General features: G+C 44.4%; 1 protein-coding gene across 1 annotated transcript in view; it reads right to left on the bottom strand.

The window, feature by feature from the left end:
- Nucleotides 1-3,091, bottom strand: part of LOC135506583 (receptor-type tyrosine-protein phosphatase delta-like) — a 354,431-nt gene extending 351,340 nt beyond the window's left edge. Inside the window, exons 1-2 of the mRNA XM_064925920.1 lie at nucleotides 3,024-3,091; nucleotides 2,741-2,882 (exon numbers count right to left, since the gene is read on the bottom strand). The gene's annotated coding sequence lies outside the window, so the exon portion shown is untranslated. The remainder of the gene's footprint in view (nucleotides 1-2,740; nucleotides 2,883-3,023) is intronic.
- Nucleotides 3,092-10,821: the final 7,730 nt, after the last annotated feature.

Raw genomic sequence — 10,821 nt, 5'->3', positions numbered from 1 at the left:
GTAACTACTGGTACCATTTACCTTAATGATGTTCTACTGTAACTACTGGTACCATTTACCTGTAACTACTGGTACCATGTACCTGTAACTACTGGTACCATTTACCTGTAACTACTGGTACCATTTACCTGAAACTACTGATACCATTTACCTGTAACTACTGATACCATTTACCTGTAACTACTGGTACCATTTACCTGTAACTACTGATACCATTTACCTGTAACTACTGATACCATTTACCTGTAACTACTGGTACCATTTACCTTAATGATGTTCTACTGTAACTACTGGTACCATTTACCTGAAACTACTGGTACCATTTACCTGTAACTACTGGTACCATTTACCTGTAACTACTGGTACCATTTACCTGAAACTACTGGTACCATTTACCTGTAACTACTGGTACCATTTTCCTTAATGATGTTCTACTGTAACTACTGGTACCATTTACCTGTAACTACTGGTACCATTTACCTGAAACTACTGGTACCATTTACCTGTAACTACTGGTACCATTTACCTTAATGATGTTCTACTGTAACTACTGGTACCATTTACCTGTAACTACTGGTACCATGTACCTGTAACTACTGGTACCATTTACCTGTAACTACTGGTACCATTTACCTGAAACTACTGATACCATTTACCTGTAACTACTGATACCATTTACCTGTAACTACTGGTACCATTTACCTGTAACTACTGGTACCATTTACCTGAAACTACTGATACCATTTACCTGTAACTACTGATACCATTTACCTGTAACTACTGGTACCATTTACCTTAATGATGTTCTACTGTAACTACTGGTACCATTTACCTGAAACTACTGGTACCATTTACCTGTAACTACTGGTACCATTTACCTGTAACTACTGGTACCATTTACCTGAAACTACTGGTACCATTTACCTGTAACTACTGGTACCATTTACCTTAATGATGTTCTACTGTAACTACTGGTACCATTTACCTGTAACTACTGATACCATTTACCTGTAACTACTGATACCATTTACCTGAAACTACTGGTACCATTTACCTGTAACTACTGGTACCATTTACCTGTAACTACTGGTACCATTTACCTGTAACTACTGGTACCATTTACCTGAAACTACTGATACCATTTACCTGTAACTACTGGTACCATTTACCTGTAACTACTTGTACCATTTACCTGAAACTACTGATACCATTTACCTGTAACTACTGGTACCATTTACCTTAATGATGTTCTACTGTAACTACTGATACCATTTACCTGAAACTACTGGTACCATTTACCTGTAACTACTGGTACCATTTACCTGTAACTACTGGTACCATTTACCTGTAACTACTGGTACCATTTACCTGAAACTACTGATACCATTTACCTGTAACTACTGGTACCATTTACCTGTAACTACTTATACCATTTACCTGTAACTACTGGTACCATTTACCTTAATGATGTTCTACTGTAACTACTGGTACCATTTACCTGAAACTACTGGTACCATTTACCTGTAACTACTGGTACCATTTACCTGTAACTACTGGTACCATTTAACTGTACCTACTGGTACCATTTACCTTAATGATGTTCTACTGTAACTACTGGTACCATTCACCTGTACCTGCTGGTACCATTTACCTGTAACTGCTGGTATCATTTACCTGTAACTACTATATTGTATTACATTGCATTGTATTGTATTGCAAATTGTTGTACTATAATATATTGTACTGTATTGTATTTTATTATATTGTATTTTATTGTATTGTATTGAATTGTATTGCAATATATTGTATTGCAATATATTGTATTGTATTATATTGTATTGTCTTGTATTGAATTGCATTGTGATGTATTGTATTATATTGTATTGTCTTGTATTGAATTGCATTGTGATGTATTGTATTGTATTATATTGTATTGTATTGTATTTTATTGTATTGTTTTGTATGAAATTGTATTGTATTATATTGTATTGAATTGCATTGTGATGTATTGTATTATATTGTATTGTGTTGTATTGTGTTGTTTGCTTTACTTTATACCTCTGTCTGTAGGTTATGGTAAAAGGATACTGAACTGTCAATGTGTGCTCTCCAGCACCGATGGTTCCACTCTGTGATATTGTTACTCTGTTACATTCTACTGAGACGGATCAGTTTCCTGTCTTTCAAAAATACAGAAGCAGCGAAATAGCGCGAGTGTCTAAAGCGTTCCTCTCCTGCTTCACTCCCTCCCTCTCTCCCTCCCCCATCCTCACTCCCCACCTCCCCCCACAAACACAAATCTTCTCCTCTCACTTCATCCCCTCTTTCTCCCTGACACACTCTGCCGTCTTCTCTCCCCTCTATCCACACCCCTCTCTACAGATATATCACATATCCTCCAAATTAGGCAATGTGGAATGCGCACGAGGCACGCGCGCGCGCACACACACATGACTTTCTTAACCTGGTCGAGCGTGGGAAAAGGTACCGTCTGTAATGAATAACGCCTTTCCCCTTATCATTAGCATACATAGGCTACACACTCAGAAGCACATCATAGGGGACCTATGAAATAATCAAAACCACTTATAGTGGCGTCATGGCACAGTCTACTACCCAGTCTGCTACACCTGATACAATGTAACCCACCGGCGCTCTTGTCAAAATCGACAAAAAAACGATGTATTTATTTTTTTGACAGTTGACACAAAAGGTAAGAGTAAATGTTCAGCCAACTCACCGTAATATCCGGATAAATCCTCGGTGTATGGAGAATCCCAGGGAGTTGTCTTTATCTTTCTTCACCCAAGTTAGAAACAGCCGAGCGCTATAATATCCCTCTCACTCCCTCCTTCCTGCCCGACCTCGAGGTCCTGAATGAACTGACCGAAAAGAGAGAATAAGAGAGACTCGGTTTACATCAAACACGCAGATCTAAGACTTAGCTATCGAGGTCATCTCTCCGAAGTGAACGAATTAAACAAGAGAAAATACACATTTTGAAATAACAGTTGGTGCCTTACCGATTTCAAAATCCGAGCTGGCTCGAGAAAAGACGACCGTTAAAACAGGAACCTCGCGAGGCTCTGTGCGAGAAAGCGGCTGTCAAATTTGACTTCAAACTGATGCTGACGATGCGCGCGGAGATAAAGCTGTTCCACGAGAGAGAAAGAGAAAGAGAGAGAGAAAGAGACAGAGAGGAAGAGAGAGAGAGGAGGAGAGAGAGGAAGAGAGAGAGAGAGAGAGAGAGGGGAAGAGAGGAAGAGAAACAGAGAGGAGAGAGACAGAGAGGAAGAGAGAGGAGAGAGAGAAACAGAGAGAGAGACAGAGAGAGAGGAAGTGAGAGAGAGAGAGAGACAGAGAGAGACAGAGAGAGAGAGAGAGAGAGAGAGAGAGAGAAAGACAGAGAGAGAGAGCGATTTAGAGAGAGAGAGGGAGAGAGAGACAGAGAGAGAGAGAGAGATTTAGAGAGAGAGGGAGGAAGAGGAAGAGAGAATAGTACACTCCTGAAGATTTTGAATAAGATGCTGACCAGTGCTTTTTGTCTTGTCTAAACACTGCATGTGTTTAGTTGGATCATGTGATTTCTTTCAGCAGGAGTATTCACCTACCAATACAACACATCAGTTGATCAATAATTACTCATCTATTTATTGACCTACTTTCCTCAATGTGTGTATTAATGAATTGCCTGCTTTACAATGTCAAATTGGCCATGGCGCTGGCAAAACGCAAAACAGCCTATTCAACATATTTATAGGTCAACATTGTGAGGATCAGAGACTTCATTTTTTTTGTCTCCCTAGATGAAGATAAGATGCCACTGAATTAAATAGAAAACAAGCATATTCTTCGACACAGACACAAAAACAAAAAGTTGCTATTTATAAAAAAGAAAATGTACTGACTAAAATCCCAGTGCTTCAGCAGCCCTTCAGGAAGCCTTTGGTATCCCACCTCAGGTGGTCTAAAGCCGTATAGGGGAAACACTGAATCTCCCCTCTTCTCAATTAGATTGACTGAATAGCCTCTCTGTCCTTCGCTCTATGTAGGAAATAGGGCCCTGGTCAAAACTAGTATACTATGTAGGGAATAGGGCCCTGGTCAAAAATGGGTATACTATGTAGGGAATAGGGCCCTGGTCAAAAACGGGTATACTATGTAGGGAATAGGGCCCTGGTCAAAACTAGTATACTATGTAGGGAATAGGGCCCTGGTCAAAACTGGTATACTATATAGGGAATAGGGCCCTGGTCAAAACTAGTATACTATGTAGGGAATAGGGCCCTGGTCAAAAATGGGTATACTATGTAGGGAATAGGGCCCTGGTCAAAAACGGGTATACTATGTACGGAATAGGGCCCTGGTCAAAACTAGTATACTATGTAGGGAATAGGGCCCTGGTCAAAACTGGTATACTATATAGGGAATAGGGCCCTGGTCAAAACTAGTATACTATGTAGGGAATAGGGCCCTGGTCAAAAACGGGTATACTATGTAGGGAATAGGGCCCTGGTCAAAACTAGTATACTATATAGGGAATAGGGCCCTGGTCAAAACTAGTATACTATGTAGGGAATAGGGCCCTGGTCAAAAACGGGTAAACTATGTAGGGAATAGGGCCCTGGTCAAAACTAGTATACTATGGAGGGAATAGGGCACTGGTCAAAACTGGTATACTATGTAGGGAATAGGGCCCTGGTCAAAACTAGTATACTATGTAGGGAATAGGGCCCTGGTCAAAACTAGTATACTATGTAGGGAATAGGGCCATGGTCAAAACTGGTATACTATGTAGGGAATAGGTGGTATTCTATATAGGGAATAGGTGGTATACTATATAGGGAATAGGGCCCTGGTCAAAACTAGTATACTATATAGGGAATAGGGCCCTGGTCAAAACTGGTATACTATGTAGGGAATAGGTGGTATACTATATAGGGAACAGGTGGTATACTATATAGGGAATAAGGCCCTGGTCAAAACTAGTATACTATATAGGGAATAGGGCCCTGGTCAAAACTGGTATACTATGTAGGGAATAGGGCCCTGGTCAAAACTGGTATACTATGTAGGGAATAGGGCCCTGGTCAAAACTGGTATACTATATAGGGAATAGGGCCCTGGTCAAAACTGCTATACTATGTAGGGAATAGGTGGTATACTATATAGGGAATAGGTGGTATACTATGTAGGGAATAGGGCCCTGGTCAAAACGGGTATACTATGTAGGGAATAGGGCCCTGGTCAAAACTGGTATACTATGTAGGGAACAGGTGGTATACTATATAGGGAACAGGTGGTATACTATATAGGGAATAAGGCCCTGGTCAAAACTAGTATACTATATAGGGAATAGGGCCCTGGTCAAAACTGGTATACTATGTAGGGAATAGGGCCCTGGTCAAAAACGGGTATACTATATAGGGAATAGGGCCCTGGTCAAAACTAGTATACTATGTAGGGAATAGGGCCCTGGTCAAGAGAGAAGGGGAGGATTGGAGAGACGAGAGAAGAGGAGAGATGGCAAGAGAAGGGGAGGATTGGAGAGACAAGAGAGAAGAGGAGAGACAAGAGAGAAGAGGAGAGACAAGAGAGAAGAGGAGAGACGGAGAGAGAAGGGGAGGATTGGAGAGATAAGAGAGAAGAGGAGAGATGGAAAGAGAAGGGGAGGATTGGAGAGACAAGAGAGAAGGGGCGGATTGGAGAGACAAGAGAGAAGAGGAGAGACAAGAGAGAAGGGGAGGATTGGAGAGACAAGAGAGAAGAGGAGAGATGGCAAGAAATGAGAGGAGAGACAAGAGAGAAGAGGAGAGATGGAAAGAGAAGGGGAGGATTGGAGAAACAAGAGAGAAGGGGCGGATTGGAGAGACAAGAGAGAAGGAGAGGATTGGAGAGACAAGAGAGAAGAGGAGAGATGGAAAGAGAAGGAGCGGATTGGAGAGACAAGAGAGAAGAGGAGAGACAAGAGAGAAGGAGCGGATGGGAGAGACAAGAGAGAAGGGGGAGGACAAGAAAGGAGATTTGGTATGAGACAATAAGGGACGAGAGGAGAGAGGAGAACTGTGTCTCTGTCCAGTCCTCCTGACAGAGAGAACGAGGGGAGAACTGTATCTCTCTCCAGTCCTCCTGACAGAGAGAATGAGGGGAGAGAGGAGAACTGTGTCTCTCTCCAGTCCTCCTGACAGAGAGAACGAGGGGAGAACTGTGTCTCTCTCCAGTCCTCCTGACAGAGAGAACAAGGGGAGAGAGGAGAACTGTGTCTCTCTCCAGTCCTCCTGACAGAGAGAACGAGGGGAGAACTGTGTCTCTCTCCAATCCTCCTGACAGAGAGAACGAGGGGAGAACTGTATCTCTCTCCAGTCCTCCTGACAGAGAGAACGAGGGGAGAGAGGAGAACTATGTCTCTCTCCAGTCCTCCTGACAGAGAGAACAAGGGGAGAACTGTGTCTCTCTCCAGTCCTCCTGACAGAGAGAACGAGGGGAGAACTGTATCTCTCTCCAGTCCTCCTGACAGAGAGAACGAGGGGAGAGAGGAGGACCTTCTATGCCATCAAAAGGAACATAAAATTTGACTTACCAATTAGGATCTTGCAAAACAACTACTTGAATCAGTTATAGAACCCATTGTCTTTTATGGTTGTGAGGTCTGGGGTCCGCTCACCAAACAATAATTCACAAAATGGGGCAAACATCAAATTGAGACTATGTATGTAAAATTCTGCAAAAATATCCCCCATGTACAACATAAAACACCAAATAATTCATGCAGAGCAGAATTAGGCCGATACCCCTAATTATCAAAATCCAGAATAGAGCCGTTCTATTCTACAACCACCTAAAAGGAAGTGATTCCCAAACCTTCCATAACAAAGCCATCACCTACAGAGAGATGAACCTGGAGAAGAGTCCCCTAAGCAAACTGGTCCTGGGGCTCTGATCACAAACACAAACGGACCCCACAGAGCAACACAATTTAACCCAAACAAATCAAGAGAAAACAAGAAGATAATTACTTGACATATTGGAAAATAATTAACAAAAAGATAGAGCAAACTACAATGCTATTTGGCCCTAAACAGAGAGTACACAGTGGCAGAATACCTGACCACTGTGACTGACCCAAACTTAAGGAAAGCTTAGACTATGTACAGACTCAAGTGAGCATAGCCTTGGGGGGGGTGGATGGGGTCGGGGGGATGTGTGTGTTGGGGGTGGATGGGGTAGGGGGGATGTGTGTGTTGGAGGTGGATGGGGTCGGGGGGATGTGTGTTGGGGGTGGATGGGGTCAGAGGGATGTGTGTGTTGGGGGTGGATGGGGTAGGGGGGATGTGTGTGTTGGGGGGTGGATGGGGTCAGGGATGTGTGTGATGGGGTTGGGGGGGATGTGTGTGTTGGGGGTGGATGGGGTCAGAGGGATGTGTGTGTTGGGGGTGGATGGGGTCGGGGGGGATGTGTGTGTTGGGGGTGGATGGGGTCGGGGGGGATGTGTGTGTTGTGGGTGGATGGGGTTGGGGGGGATGTGTGTGGTGGGGGTGGATGGGGTTGGGGGGATGTGTGTGGTGGGGGTGGATGGGGTTGGGGGTGATGTGTGTGTTGGGGGGTGGATGGGGTCGGGGGGATGTGTGTGTTGGGGGTAGATGGTGTCGGGGGGATGTGTGTGTTGGGGGGTGGGTGGGGTTGGGGGGATGTGTGTGTTGGGGGGTGGGTGGGGTTGGGGGGATGTGTGTGTTGGGGGGTGGATGGGGTTGGGGGGATGTGTGTGTTGGGGGTGGATGGGGTCGGGGGGATGTGTGTGTTGGGGGTGGATGGGGTTTGGGGGGATGTGTGTGTTGGGGGGTGGGTGGTTTTGGGGGGATGTGTGTGTTGGGGGGTGGATGGGGTTGGGGGGATGTGTGTGTTGGGGGTGGATGGGGTCGGGGGGATGTGTGTGTTGGGGGTGGATGGGGTCGGGAGGGATGTGTGTGTTGGGGGGTGGATGGGGTCAGGGATGTGTGTGTTGGGGGTGGATGGGGTAAGGGATGTGTGTGTTGGGGGTGGATGGGGTCGGGGGGATGTGTGTCTGGGGGTGGATGGGGTCGGGGGGGATGTGTGTGTTGGTGGTGGATGGGGTCGGGGGGGATGTGTGTGTTGGTGGTGGGTGGGGTCGGGGGATGTGTGTGTTGGGGGGTGGATGGGGTCGGGGGGTGTGTGTGTTGGGGGTGGATGGGGTCGGGGGGATGGGGTCGGGGGATGTGTGTGTTGGGGGGTGGATGGGGTCAGGGATGTGTGTGTTGGGGGGTGGATGGGGTCTGGGGGTGTGTGTCTGGGGGTGGATGGGGTTGGGGGGGATGTGTGTGTTGGTGGTGGATGGGGTTGGGGGGGATGTGTGTGTTGGTGGTGGATGGGGTTGGGGGGATGTGTGTGTTGTTGGGGTGGCTGGGGTCGGGAGGGATGTGTGTGTTGGGGGTGGATGGGGTCGGGGGATGTGTTTGTTGGGGGGTGGATGGGGTCGGGGGATGTGTTTGTTGGGGGGTGGATGGGGTCGGGGGGGTGTGTGTGTTGGGGGTGGATGGGGTCGGGGGATGTGTGTGTTGGGGGGTGGATGGGGTCGGGATGTGTGTGTTGGGGGGTGGATGGGGTCGGGGATGTGTGTGTTGGGGGGTGGATGGGGTGGATGGGGTCGGGGATGTGTGTGTTGGGGGTGGATGGTGTCAGAGGGATGTGTGTGTTGGGGGTGGATGGGGTCGGGGGATGTGTGTGTTGGGGGTGGATGTGCACACGCACACGCACAGACACACAAACCCACACACACACACACACCTTAATGATAACTACTGGTACCATTTACCTGTAACTACTGGTACCATTTACCTGAAACTACTGGTACCATTTACCTGAAACTACTGGTACCATTTACCTGTAACTACTGGTACCATTTACCTGTAACTACTGGTACCATTTACCTGAAACTACTGGTACCATTTACCTGTAACTACTGGTACCATTTACCTGAAACTACTGGTACCATTTAACTGTAACTACTGGTACCATTTACCTGTAACTACTGGTACTATTTACCTGTAACTACTGGTACCATTTACCTGAAACTACTGGTACCATTTACCTGTAACTACTGGTACCATTTACCTTAATGATGTTCTACTGTAACTACTGGTACCATTTACATGTAACTACTGGTACCATTTACCTGTACCTACTGGTGCCATTTACCTGTACCTACTTGTGCCATTTACCTCTAACTACTGGTACCATTTAACTGTAACTACTGGTACCATTTACCTGTAACTACTGGTACCATTTACCTGTAACTACTGGTACCATTTACCTGTAACTAATGGTACCATTTACATCAATGATGTTCTATTCTAACTTCTGGTACCATTTACCTTAATGATGTTCCACTTTAACTACTGGTACCATTTACCTGTAATTACTGGTACCATTTACCTGAAACTACTGGTACCATTTACCTGTAACTACTGGTACCATTGACCTGTAACTACTGGTACCATTTACCTGTAACTACTGGTACCATTTACCTTAATGATATTCTACTGTAACTACAGGTACCATTTAACTGTAACTACTGGTAACATTTACCTGTAACTACTGGTACCATTTACCTGAAACTACTGGTACCATTTACCTGTAACTACTGGTACCATTTACCTGAAACTACTGGTACCATTTACCTGAAACTACTGGTACCATTTACCTGTAACTACTGGTACCATTTACCTTAATGATGCTCCACTGTAACTACTGGTACCATTTACCTTAATGATGTTCTACTGTAACTACTGGTACCATTTACCTGTAACTACTGGTAACATTTAATTTTAACTACTGGTACCATTTACTTGTAACTACTGGTACCATTTACCTGTAACTACTGGTACCATTTACCTGTAACTACTGGTACCATTTACCTGTAACTACTGGTACCATTTACCTTAATGATGTTCTACTGTAACTACTGGTACCATTTACCTGTAACTACTGGTACCATTGACCTGTAACTACTGGTACCATTTACCTGTAACTACTGGTACCATTTACCTTAATGATATTCTACTGTAACTACAGGTACCATTTAACTGTAACTACTGGTAACATTTACCTGTAACTACTGGTACCATTTACCTGAAACTACTGGTACCATTTACCTGTAACTACTGGTACCATTTACCTGAAACTACTGGTACCATTTACCTGAAACTACTGGTACCATTTACCTGTAACTACTGGTACCATTTACCTTAATGATGTTCTACTGTAACTACTGGTACCATTTACCTGTAACTACTGGTAACATTTAATTTTAACTACTGGTACCATTTACTTGTAACTACTGGTACCATTTACCTGTAACTACTGGTACCATTTACCTGTAACTACTGGTACCATTTACCTGTAACTACTGGTACCATTTACCTTAATGATGTTCTACTGTAACTACTGGTACCATTTACCTGTAACTACTGGTACCATTTACCTGTAACTACTGGTACCATTTACCTGTAACTACTGGTACCATTTACCTTAATGATGTTCTACTGTAACTACTGGTACCATTTGCCTGTAACTACTGGTAACATTTACCTGTAACTACTGGTACCATTTACCTGTAACTACTGGTACCATTTACCTTAATGATGTTCTACTGTAACTACTGGTACCATTTACCTGTAACTACTGGTACCATTTACCTTAATGATGTTCTACTGTAACTACTGGTACCATTTACCTGTAACTACTGGTACCATTTACCTGTAACTACTGGTACCATTTACCTTAATGATGTTCTACTGTAACTAC

This window comes from Oncorhynchus masou, chromosome 20, assembly GCF_036934945.1.
Source record: "Oncorhynchus masou masou isolate Uvic2021 chromosome 20, UVic_Omas_1.1, whole genome shotgun sequence".
NCBI classification, from domain to species: Eukaryota; Metazoa; Chordata; class Actinopteri; order Salmoniformes; family Salmonidae; genus Oncorhynchus; species Oncorhynchus masou.
The sequence above is the reverse complement of the archived record's forward strand: the minus strand, read 5'-3'. Positions and strand labels throughout refer to the sequence as shown.